The sequence below is a fragment of the Rhinolophus hipposideros genome (assembly GCF_964194185.1).
Source record: "Rhinolophus hipposideros genome assembly, chromosome: 3".
NCBI lineage: Eukaryota > Metazoa > Chordata > Mammalia > Chiroptera > Rhinolophidae > Rhinolophus > Rhinolophus hipposideros.
Window position 1 is genome coordinate 23,396,830 of NC_138049.1, and position 13,419 is coordinate 23,410,248.

Here is a 13,419-nt window from a genome sequence, read left to right on the forward strand (position 1 = left end):
CCCAGTTCAAGACTCTGATTGCAGCTAATGATTTTTGCATGCCACTCAATCCAATCAGGTATAGCTGGTAGCAAAGAGGGTAGGTAATCCCCTCTGGAAGAGAATCTGCCCCTACTTGGGCATGTTTTCCCACATTTTAGAAGATGTGGGTCAGGGAACTTCCTGTAGACAGGCATAGTGATGAACTGACCCTTAGGATAGGCTGGCTGTGGGAGACACCAGTGCAACTTTCCACATTTTGAACTAGGCCCACCTACTATTGGATCCACCATACCATCCGGTGGGTGTATGTTAGAAAGGGATTAAAGGGCAATGGGAGTCCTCGCTATTGATGAAAGGCCAGTGATTGGGGAAAACATCTGGATCTGAGGCCAGCCAGGCATGCCGCCCAGGATACCTGTGCCAAGAGATGTTTATGTCAAGCTTCAAGACACATCGTATTTCCTGGTACATTTCACTTATTGCTCACTGAGATTTTTTAAGGAGGAAGTAGCTAAAAGGGCACTTTTGCATTATAATAGGAAACATGCATTATAATAGTTACAGAGTTAAAACTTTAAAGACCATCTAATCTACTCACACATACTGCAGAGAAGGAGGCTGAGACACAGAGAAGCTAAGTGCTAAAAGAGAAGAACATGGAGAGCTGGTAGGGGGCCCAAAATTTCTAGTCCACTTCTTCCTGTATCATGCCTATATTGTCAACCATATTGGCTCCTCATTCCCTTGCTGTCGTTGAGCGCTACCATTCTGTAGCAAATGAGAAAAAGAGAAAAGCCTGTAAAACAACATCTCATGCTATAAATTTTTAATTCCAATGGGCATATATTTATAGGGTCTCTCTAACCATAGATATATGACTTATTAGAAATAATTCTGGATTAGAAGACTCACTGTGTCACTGTCAGACATGCGAATTAACCTCTATTTCTTCTTAGAAATAGCAATTCATTACGTACTCATCATTTATCTAATAAACATTAACAGGGTATCTGCTACAGTCTAGGCTCTGAGTGTAAGATGATGTAGAACAATTGTCTTGTTCCTCAAACACTTTAGTAGGGGAGTGTAATAGAACTGCTACATAAGGAAGGGGTGACAAACTCATTGCTGGAAGGGGGTCAGGAAAAGCTTTTCAGATGGACACTTGAAATGCAGAGGCATAGGTTTAGGAGGACTTAGGCAAGCAGGAACCGAAGCTGGGCAGGCAGATGAGGTAGAGCATTGCACATTTGGGGAAGACATGCAGTATGATTTCAGAATTCCACAGGGAAGATAGGGAGGGAATGGCAAGAGATAAGGCAGGCAAGTAAGCAGGAGCCTGGTGACAAAGAATTTTACATACCATCCTCAGTGTTTACCTATTGGCCAAGAGTTACATGCCAGATTTTGTTTTAGAACAATATTGTAATGGTAATATGAAGAATATGTATAAAAAGCTTAAGACCGGAAGCATGAACATGAGTTAGCAGCCTGTTGCAGTAATTTGGGAGAGTGATGATGGTATCCTGACTTATGGCAGTGGCAATGAGACCAGAGAGAAGTGGGCATATTCTAGAGATTTTTTAAAAGATATAATATAATTTAAAGGGCTTAGAGATAGGTGGTTAGAAGTGCGTCACTGCATTCCATGAGGGATGTGGGGGGAGAGGGAGGAGCACAGGATGCAGCCAGGTTCCTAACCTGGGTGGGGGTGTAACAGAGTGAAATGCTAGGTCTCTCTGACTTTATCTTGTTCAAGCCTGTGTTGTTCCCATGGCCTTCAGGCTAATAGCTCCTGCTTTAGACATGCTAATCATTAGAGGAATTCTGCTTGGGGCTCCAGTTTTTACAAAAACAGCCCCTCCCATTTTTCCTTCCCCTGACAGAAAAGAAGCCTGAACTCTGTACTTTCTTAAGATGGATTTGAGGATTAAGTCTCCCCCCTCTCCGGCCTTCTTGGGAGGTGCCTTCTGGATCAATAAACCGTTCCTTACTCTAAACTCTGACATTTTGAGTTTTGGCCTTTGGAAACTTCGGGCACACATACTTTGGACCAGTAATAGAGGGAGGAGGCACTAGTAGGTTTGGTCTGGGACATCGGAGTGAGGTGCTGGTGAAATGGCCAAGCATAAAGTTCCTGTCGAAAACTGGACAGTAGAATTCCACAGAGGTTGGCTGGAAACACAAGCCTCAGCATGTATAGGTGAATGGTGCTCAAAACAGAGAAGGGAGGGCTGTGAGAATTACTCAGGGAGCTTTTTCCACCTGCATGTACCATTCCCTTGAAATTCTCCCATGCCTTTCCTCCCCGCCCCTAAATTCTCCAATGCTTTTACTCCATTCCTATCTTGAGTATGTCAACCTTGAGTCGAGTAAATCATTACCACTGGTGCATGAAGTGAAGGAGAGGAGCGCAGGAGACGATGCCTTTAGGGACACCGACATTTAAGGGATGAGCTAAATGAAAAAGAGTGGAGTTAGAACCTGAGGAGCATCCAGGGAGATGGAAAGAAAATGATTAGTGCGAAGTCTCACAGAAGCCTGGAGAGGAGAGGATGTCCAAAGGGAAGGTGTATCCAATCATGTTCAACATGGGAGAGAGGTGATGTGAAACAGATGCCCAAAGCATTAATAGTCTCTGCACCTCCACCTCCAGAACTGTGACAAGGACGAAATAAGGTCCTGTATGTGAAGGTGCTTTCTAAAATATAAAATGTTATACAACATGAGCAGTTATTATAACTTAAGACTGAACTCAGTTCCCATCAACTCTTGGAGTCCCTCCGGACCCTCCAGGCCCCCCTCCTGAGGTTCCCTCAACCTGCACCTCGCACTAGAACAGTGCCCAGCCTACAGGAGGCAAGGAACATGTGCTCGGGGAATGAATGAGAGGTTTGAATTGCGTCACTGCATTCCATGATTCTCTTCAACACAGAAAAGATCCAGAGAGAGATTGCTGTTTTAAAAAATATCGTCTAACATGCTTATTTCTTTTCCTTGGCACACCCTTATTTTTGTTTTATTTTATGCCCTCATAGTTTAGGAAAAACGAATCAGCTCCTTATAGTTATCCAAAAAGATGCATGCAAAGGTTATTTTCTACAGAAAAAAATACATAAAAAATTATTTCCTCCTCTTCATATCCCCTTTTCTGCTGGGGGCCTTGCACCTCTCCAGAGCTCATGTTTGTTGTTTGGTTTCCATCATGTTCATATGCAAATCTATCTGAACTAATTTTGCAAGTAAAATGTTTGAGAGCTCACCCTAAGTGCTTTCCTAAATTTCAAGCATTTAACACCTGCTTGGCTGAACTCAACTCCTAGTCTTGTAAGTCGATGTCAATCCACCAATTTGACTTGTCATAATTTATCACTTCAAAATCTATATTATTTATTGCCCTTCATTACATTATCACAGATGTTCTGGACTATTGATGTTTCCCTCAATTTTTCTTACATTCTCTTCTGAAATCATCCTACCTAATTTACCAGGAGTTCATTTCCTCTTTTTTCCAGCTTTTGCAAAGTTATTCCTGAATCGCCTCCTAGCTCTAGTATACATTTTTAAGGGTGATAAACTCAAAAAGTTTATCTTGCAGACTTGCAGACTTTCAGGGCATTTCCATTTCAGAGACCTACTTTTCATGAGCAGATATTTTTACAAGGTGCTTCTACTAATCATCTATTCTTTATTCTCAGGTGCTCATTCAGTTTGTCCAAGGCTGAGAATAGCTTTCCTGTACTTAGAGCATGCACCCCACCCCCCTCCAGGCTCCTATGTGCATACTCTCTCCTGAAGAGTACTGGCCTTCCTCTTCCTCCTTTCACACCCCACAGGGAGGAGTGAAGAGAACAGCCGCACCCTGCAACCTTTGGTCGGAATCTGCTATGCTTTCAACCTCCCTACCCACCCCTTTCAACCTCAGGCCTGGCTACTAGCAGATAGGGAAGGGGGAGAAGGTGGTTGCTGAGCAAATATAGTAACATACACAAGTTTAGGAGACTCTCATGGGCCTCTGAGCCCACCCCACAACCCACAAAGATGGAATGGATTTCTGCTTCTTCCTGCAGACATTGAGTTCAAGGCAGAAGGAAGATCAAAACGGCCGAGCTGCACATGCCTCGCCCATGTGACATACAGATGCCTGTTAGTTTACTCCCGGCCCAGCTCAGTTGTTAAATACCAGAAGCACAAAGCATCCACACAGGTGGAGAGATAGATACCTATCAGAATTTGAGGAGCACACAGTTTAGGACCAACCCCTTCTGTGCTCAGTTTATTCAGTACCCAGCACTTCTAGTTTCATATCTCTGAATGCCACACTGACAGGAGAGAGAAGCCTACTTACTAGGCATGGGTCAAGAATTGCTGGACCAGTCAGCTACTGGTCAGGAGCAAAGAGTTAGTAGAGATATGAACATTGGGGAAATTACTGTCCACCATGGAGCCATCCTCACTTGTACCTATTGCATCCTAAAATAGCGGCTCTTACTTAGAGAAAATAATTTGTTGCTTATACCCCCACAGCTTTGCCAAAGGGTCTCAGTCCTCCCCACTGATATGCGTTTCTCCAGCAAACCTCTTAAACATTCTTATCCATGGTCGACAGGAGAAACAAAAACTGTTGAGCTGCTTCATTTCTTCCAGTCTTTTGGAAAACAAAGGAAAAAGAACAACTTGGAAAAGCCATCAGTTAAAGTTTTAGTATGCAGATAAGATAAGATGGGTAACATCCTTCAGCCTCATTTTGTTTATTTAAAAAGTAGAGATAATTACATCTATCTCTTACGGTTATTGTGAAGACTGAGCAACATATCTAATGTAAAGCACGAAGCATCTTACCTAGAAAGACCTCAATAAGCACAAACTATAATTATGTATGTATGTATGTATATAAGCTTCCTTTAAGATGTATTGCTTTGCTGGGAGTACACCAAGATCTCCCTATCTTCAGTAGCTAAAAATCTGGGATTTCAGTGAACTCGTATTCCTTCATATTATGAATTACACCATTAGTATGTGTAGTAACCATGGGTTCCTGGGTGTTGCTGAAGTATCTTACTGGTTGGAAGCCTGGTTTCATCAATCTTCCTGGGTTCTTCAGCCCTCCCAAGGTCTTCAGCTGTAACCTGAGCTCCCAGCCCTCTTCTATGGCTGGTACCCGAAGGTCCACAATGGGTCAACTATGTATTTGTGCCTAAATCTTATCGGAAGGCATTCTACCAACCTAAGGGAAACTACCCATCTGGCAGAGGCGCTCTAACTGTGGAAAATTACTGATCCACACAGAACTCTACAAAAATCCATTCGCAAAAAACCTAAGAACAAACACTTCCCCTGGCAAGTTCTCCAGCAGGGTCTTTGGCTGGCAGGAGCAACCACCCTCATGAGGTACCAACCAAAAGGCCAATCCTGAGTGGTTACCAATCTGGAATCCTCTGGCAGACGCCAGTCCAGGGCCTACTGCACAAAGAGGGCCCTTCTTATTAACTCAGCACTGAATCTGAACACAGCAAGAATTAGTTTTGGCCGTAAGGCGAAAGCTAATGTGGAAAATAGACTCTGATTGACAGGATTTGAAATGAAAGACACAATATGGCCCAAGCTTCCAGGGCTGAAGCTCTCACAGCACAGAAGCATAAACACTTTTAGGAAGCTGAGGCCAGGACACAATATGATACCTCATCAAAATCTCAAGAGTAACGAGGGATTTGACCATGAAAAGACTGACTCCAATTTTCACACTGTGAATCACCAGAATCGAAATAGACAGGAAAAGGTGTATCAGCCAGCATTTACCTTGCCTGGCCTGTGCTGGAAAGCTCTCCTAGTGCCTGTGGAACTCCTCACAGAGACGAATAAGACAAGTCCCGCCCCTTGAGGAGTTTGTACCTGGTGGGCATGGCTGGCAGGTACTAAAGGGTAAGCCTGAGTATGGAAAGTGCCAAAAGCTGAGTAAAAGCCAAGAGCAGCAGGACAGCTCTAGTTTCCATGGGCGCGTGAGATTCCACCCAGAAGATGGGTAGTCCCATCTGGGTCTTGGAGGCACAGAAAGATATTGAGAGAGTTGTCCAGGCAGAGGGAGCAGCACCAACGGAGGCAGCTCAGAGGGGAAGGAAAGGGTATGGCAAGGAACGGGGCTCAGTTTGGCTGTGGCAGCAGCTGAGCAAAGTGGGGGTGGGGGCCTGGACATCCAGGAAGATTGGCCTGGACTTCATAGGCCTTTCAAACATTTCAGATCTGCTTTTAAAAGGAAAGCCTCTGCCATGGGTGTCAAGAATGAATTGGATCTTAAAGAAATAGAATGACTTGGAGTCAGGGAGAGTTGAAATGTGTATTTTTGCCTATGTATCTTTTTTCTTTTCTGCTATTTGAAAAACGGATCACAGTTGGCCAGCCATTGCATGCAGTGAGTACTTGTTCCTGAACATACGTTTTCTCTCCACAGTCATGATTCTCCACTGTAGGGGATCCCTCCATTCCTGCTGGACTCATTCCACTAGACTTAGAGGCGAAGGGTGACACCTCTGTGCCCAAGGGCACCCTGATAATGGAGTTATCTCACCTCCAATCCAAGGCAGCTCGTGCTTGTTGCTGAGTGTGGAGTAGGAAGAGTCCTTCTAATGTGATGGAAAGGTGACGTGACGAAGGTGATGAAAACAAACACCTTCTACTGCTTTCTAGGTCCCGATCAGCTTCTGTCTTAGAAGTCTTGCCTCTCCTGCATTCAGGAGACATGCAATGCTAACTTTCAATGCAACAGGGTCATTATTATCACTGCAAGTACACAAGTCCTCACAGTTATTTACGATTTTGTTTTTGCTGTGTTTTTGTTTGGCTTACTGGGTTTCCTCAGTGTATTCAGGATACAAATAGAATTTAAGAAATAATTCTAAGGGAATGTTATTAAGTAATGGAATATACGTGTGTGTGTGTGTGTGTGTGTGTGTGTGTGTGTGTGTGTCTAATAAAAACACAATCTCATGCCTTGTGGCTAAAATGGAAATTTTTGATGACAATTTAAACATGAAACATCCAGCAGAGACAAACCATGATTATTTATGAAAGGCTCTATCAAGAAATTATTTACTTCTGTGGGCAATTTCTACTTTGCTTGTGATTTAAGTCCTAAGAGTATATCCATCTAGTTATTCACACCAAGTTAATGGAGCTGTTTCTTATTACGCTTTTGATAGACGGCATGGTTGAATCTGACTCCCATCTTACATCTTACTTTCCCTAATTATTTGTAAGCTTTCCTCACCCCTGTTTTATTTCTTTTGTAGAGCCGTTTTTCATCTCATAAGGGAGGCAACGTGTGCAGTATTCGATGTGGTTGGAGTTTTGGAATGTTCTCTCCTGCTGGAGCCCTTGTTCTGGACCAGCTGCTGACCGCTCAGGTTACAAGTATAAGAAGAGCAATTTGTACTTGTCACTTGGAGAAGCTCTTGTCTAGCGATATCAAGTATTACCCTTTTCCCCTGATTCAGAGCACAGAGCGGGAATCTTGGTGGGACCGTCACGCTTTCCCAAAGTCCCCCTCATCCTCCAGACTGTGGCTTTGTCTCCTCAGCTCAGAAGTCACTGTACCATTCCCAGCCATCAAGTTAAGGAAGAAGTGGTTGGCTACAGGACAAGTCATGGGCCAGAAACCCGCCCCTGTGGTTGGGATGGCACAGCCTTTCAGCCCGAGTAGAAATTTATGAGAGAGGAAGCCAGGAGACAATCAGTTATTTCTCCAGCACACTATCAAGTTAGACGAGCAGAACTGATCTCCTAATTCCCAAACCCCTGGATTTCAAAGGGCAAACAGTCACACCACAAACCTGGAAGAGCTCAGCCCCAAGGCAGCCTCTGTCATTTTCAGCCACAGGTTTAGATGACTGTGTTTTAATCAACACAGTGGTGAAGAGAATCCATTTCCCACCACACCACACAAGGGCAGCCGACACCTCCACAAAGCACCGCAAACTGCTCCAACTGTATAAAGTCCTAATGGAGAAATAAACCTGTCACATAAAAACTTCATTCCCTAGAAAGCTTTATTACTAAACTAAGGGGGAGATGGTGGAAAAGAGAAATGAAAATTCACATTTTCTAAGGACATACAATCTAAATGCCAGGCACATTCTCCCTTATCTCTTTTAATCCTTAAAAGCCTTGTAAGAAGCACTTTTCTTCCCATTTTACAGAAAAAGAAACTAAGTTTTAGAGAAGTAAAGGAAATAGGCCAGAGTCACAGAACTAATAAAACGTCATGTCAGGATCCAAATCCAAGACTCCCTATTTGAAAGGCCCCCTTCTCTCATGGACGTGACACTGCCTAATTTCAACCTGCTGTAACTAATTCAACAGTAGGTATATATTTTCAAAAAGAGAATAGGATGGTAAAGACATGAACTAGAAATGCCCCCATTTTTACATTACTGGTAAGAGCAGAATTCTAAATTATTAAGAATAGGGTACAACAACAAAAATCATTTATATTTGGTGTTAGAACACATTACATAATCACATTTTTGCAGAAGTAAATTTACCTTCCTTAATATGTTCTGCTTGTACTAATACTGAAATTAGACTGTGGGCACTGAGCACATAGCAACTGACAAAAGGTACTCAAGAGCTTTCATAGAGAAACAATCTGGGGACAAAGAATTTGCCACGGATTCCTGTGGTAGGAGAACAATGTCCTGTGCAGAAGTGGGGGGCTTGGAAGGTGGGCGAAGAAAGCAAAGGAATTCAGAGATAAAGCTTTTACCTTTTTAGCCTATCACATTATATGCATATATATTCTGAATGCACACTCAAATTGCATACTTATGTATTCTGAACGTACACAGGCAAATTCCCCAGGAACTACAGGAAGTCATATGTGTGTGTGTGGGCACGTGTCCCATTTGTCCTCTAAAGAAGACTTGCCCGGATTACACTGAAGGATGTGACCCATTTTCAGAAGATGCATTTGATGATAAATCCCAGAAGGTAGGCAACAAGAGAGTGGAACAGAGTACGCTAATATTTACCAGCATCATTGCAGTCTATGGAAGAACGAAAAAGATTTTGCACTTCACCAATTTTATGTTGTGGGAAAAACAAACAAACAAACAAACAACTGCCCCCACCATCATGGGTGGGGCAGGTCACAAGCTCACTATGGAAATCTCGTGGCATCTGAGGATAACCCTGGTATCAGGAACCACAGCGATGACCATCAAGAGCACACAGAAGTCAATTTACGTTTAGCCATCATCTCTGTAGAATGGCAAATATTCCGTCATCTGTGTATCTACTGGAAGTAATCACCATATTACAAGTAGGCAGAACACCCAAGAAATAGGCAGGCTTGTTCCAAATATTTGCATGAAGTTAATTGTTTGAAATTTCTAACACCTTTTCCCCACAGAGAAAATGCCCCAAATATTTCCAGTGTAAGTCTACAAAAGAATGCCATGAAAAAGACAAGATACTGAACTTTGTGAATCTTCTTTTAACCTCAGTCTCCTCATTTGTAAAATGGGGCTAATGCCCTCTCTAGCCAACTCACAGAAGTATTGAAAGAAAAACTTGGAAAATATGTCCGATACTAGGCATTTTAACATCAACTTAGAAAATTGTTAAAATATAGTATGAAATTAGTCTCAATAGTCATGTCAACAATAAAAATAACTGAAGAATAAGAAATTGTAAGAAGGAAGAAAATATTTGCGGGTATTCTGAATGTCAGAGCAAGAGGAAAAGTAAAGGAAGGTAAAACAAATGGCACCTTTTCTTTCCTTTTTATTTCTTGGCTCCCTCACCTTCTAACATGATGTTTAAGTTACTTAGTATCTTTATTTTGCATCATCTGTCTTCCCTGCTAGACTGTACGCTCCCTGAGGGCAGGGGTGTGGGGCAGTTTGTTCATTGATGTAACTCAAGCATCTAGCACGTTGCCTGGTACATAACAATGATTCAGTAGATACCCTTTAACAAATGAGTTTATAATGCAATAATGATACAAGGCTCCCAGTGCACCTGCAAGAAAGATGGATGGAATTAATTTCTTTGGGCCATGTCTTTAACAAACATTCCCAGGAAAACATGGCTGTAGCTTTCTTTCAGGCAGAGCTTTGTGATCGTGGAGGAATTTTGGGTTGCCCTGGTCTGGGGCAGACCTTCAGGAGCTGGGATTTGACTTTCTGAATGATGCCTTGTGTGACTCTTTAGAGTGAGGCCACTTCAGTCACCCCTTGTTCACCCCACCTGCTCCTGTCCCACTCAGGAAGTGCATGCTAACAGCTCCCTGATAACACCCCTCTATACTCCCTGATTAGAAGAATGCTTGACTCTTTCTTCCTCTTTCTTCACCTGGGCTTGTTGATGCATTTTCCTCAGCAGTCTCCCACCAGTTTTCTGAAAATTGCTGCCTTTTACCAGCAGCACTGAGTTGGGGGCATGGGGAGCAGGTTGTTGTGTGTACCCCTCCAGCCATCTCAACAAAGGGAGGGAGTCCCCACCCACCTCTCCCTTCAAGGAAGATGAGCTCAGAGTTTTCCCATTCAGAAGGAGCCAGTTCTCACTGGACCTAGCTCTTTAGCCCTGCTAAAGAAGTTAATGTTCCAAAGCCTTGTTTTTTCTGATTTATTCAACGAGCTTTTCTTCTTCTATTCAACCAGATTTATCGCATACAATTTTAGAGCTACAAGAGATCTTAGAAATCAGATTCAACTCCCTCATTTAGAAAGGAAGAAACTGAAGCCTGGAGAGGGGAAAGTGACTTGCCTGAGGTCACACAACCAGCAGGTGCCCAAGCAGGGAAATTTTCCCGCTTCAATCATGCCTTCTTCTGAAAATCACACCCGGGACTTGCTAAGAGTAAACACTAGCAGTAGCATAAGAGGAGCAGCAAAAGTTTGCATGCATACGGAGAAATGAATCAGATTTTAATGAGTTTTGAAATGCCTATATCCAGATAAAGCCAGTCGTAGTTACTTGGTTTATTCTTTTTAAAGTACTCTTTTTTTTCAAAAGTCTTTCCCAGCACTTTGCTTTAAATAACCCGTTCTCCCTAATGCATGTGAAATATGGTTTCATTCACATACTTTGCTGATATAATCTTAATGCACAGTGTAGCCTTATAAGGTGTGATTGAACTCAAAACTTCTTGATGTGATCATTATAATAATGAGTGTCTACTTCAAGAGATGTGACTAAGTTTCCCAAAATTTTCCTTATGGATTAATAAAGTTAGGCTCTAGGGGGGAAAAAGTATAGATGATATAAAGCAAGTACATAAACTCAACTCCAAACATTTTTGCAAAGATAGGTTTATATGTTGGCGTCATTGAGGAAAGTAGAGATTGCTTCTAAAGTCTGAACTGGTAGATTATAGAAGCCAAGAAAAATAAGAACAATAGGACCATAATATTCTAGGGCTGAAAGGCCACAGAGATATATTATCTAATCCAACTGCTTCCAAGAGTGGATAAGAAAACAAAAGTCCAGAGCAGGGACTGGCTCATCCAAGGTCACTGAGGTCTGCTGCTTCACAGTTGGGTTCTCATTTTATCGTAGCCTTTGCTCTGAGTGGGAAAAGAGAGGAATAATAGGGTAACACCAGAGAGGAGCATGGAATTTTCAGGAAATGTCATGAGTCCCTCCCAACCAATAGGGAAGCTCTCAAAGTGTTTTTGTCAAGTCTAGCTAGTTCTGGCAAAAAAGAATAAATGGATCTTTCAGAATCACTAGACAAAAAGCATACACAAAGGCTGAGTAAGCAAGCAGGCCTCATTGGAAGCAAATTTATTTCCAGGGATCAAGACCAGTCTGTTTCTGGATGGGGAGAGATTGCCCATGGGAAGGAGTGAGAGGTCTGCCAAAGCCCCCATCAGAATCCTGTAGTGCATTCCTAAGAACCTGCCTCTAAGTCAGGGTTCTAAACCTGGAGACTTTGGACAATGTCTGAAGATATTCTGGGTTGTAAGAGCTGGGGAGGGTGGGGGTGCTACTGGCATCTAGTGCATAGAGGTCAAGAATGCTGCAAAACATCTTACAACATACTGGACAGCCCTCAACTCTACAAAAAACTATCCAGCCCCAAAGGTCTATAATGGTACAGAGGCTGAGAAGGCTTGTTCTGACTGCTACCTGTCAATCAGTGTTCTGCTCAAATTTGGTATTACTTCACTAAATGCTCCCTTCTAAACCCAAGAAATCAGATAACATTTCTAAAAGCTCATCTCTCTTCTCAGATCTTTAGATTTTTTTAACTCCCTCCCCCAAAAACCTGATGAATAGGAGGTAAGCAGGAGAACAGGAAGCAGCAATTTCAATAAAAATACTAAGTGTTGAAAATACATGCGTAGGAGAGACTATTTTCCATGTACTTATATTTTTCTTGCTCTTTGTTGTCGTTCCACCATCCTTGGTAAAATTTGTTTTCATTTTAAGTGTTACAAGCAGTTATTATGTATTCCAGGCAGGGCTCCCAAGCTGTGACAATTTAAATGAGGGAGACTTTTTTTAGGGAAAAAAATGATAAAAGTATAAATGTTTTGTTGAAACACTGAAGAAAAGTCTACCTCAGAGAGCAAAATGGTTTTTTATGTAGCCTTAATATTAATCTAAAATGAAAATGTCCTTCACTTCAAAAGGGTAAGATTTGGCAGGTGGGATGATGTAAGAGGGCAAGGATATGTCCCCTCCACAGTTTAGAACTACACATCTCTTGAAAGGTCTTTGAAATAAATAGTATGTAAGATTCTACAAATGATTTTCAAAATGGCTTCAGTCTTTTGCACATTCAACTCAGAGGAACAGAAGTACACACAATAGCAGCATAGAGGGGACTTTAGATGAAGGACCTGAAAACTTGGGTAGGAGTCCAGGGTCATTCACATGTTCTGTGGCCTTGGTGGAATAATGTACCTTTATGTGTGAGCTTACTCTACAACTGAACGATGATGATGATTATGATAATAATAATAATAACAACAACAACAATTGCCATAGCCACCTCATAAGGTCTGTAGATGTAAATGCCAGCAGGTAGCCTCCTCACTGTTTCCCACACTGCACCAGCACCATTCAGATGAGGACAAACATCTGCTGGCAAACATCACCTGGGTCAGACCCACAGCTGTGCCAAAAAAATCTTTTGATGGATTATGTATTACATCCTTTTACATGTCTTTTTTTTTTTGCATTCCTAAAAGAATTTTTTTCCTGTAAAGTGAGAAATTATTGGAATAGGGTGAATATAGCCCAAATAAATAACTTTATAGAAAAAGTCCTCACGAGGTGTCATGCTACTAAAATCAAAATATTGGAATGTTAACTACCAAACAGAAAACTTGCTTTCTTGAAATTTCTCACAAGCTGGTGAATGAGTGAAAGAGCTAGCAAGGCATGTTTCTTAGCGTGATGAAGGGGCTGACCCATGGAAATTAGTTACTTTGT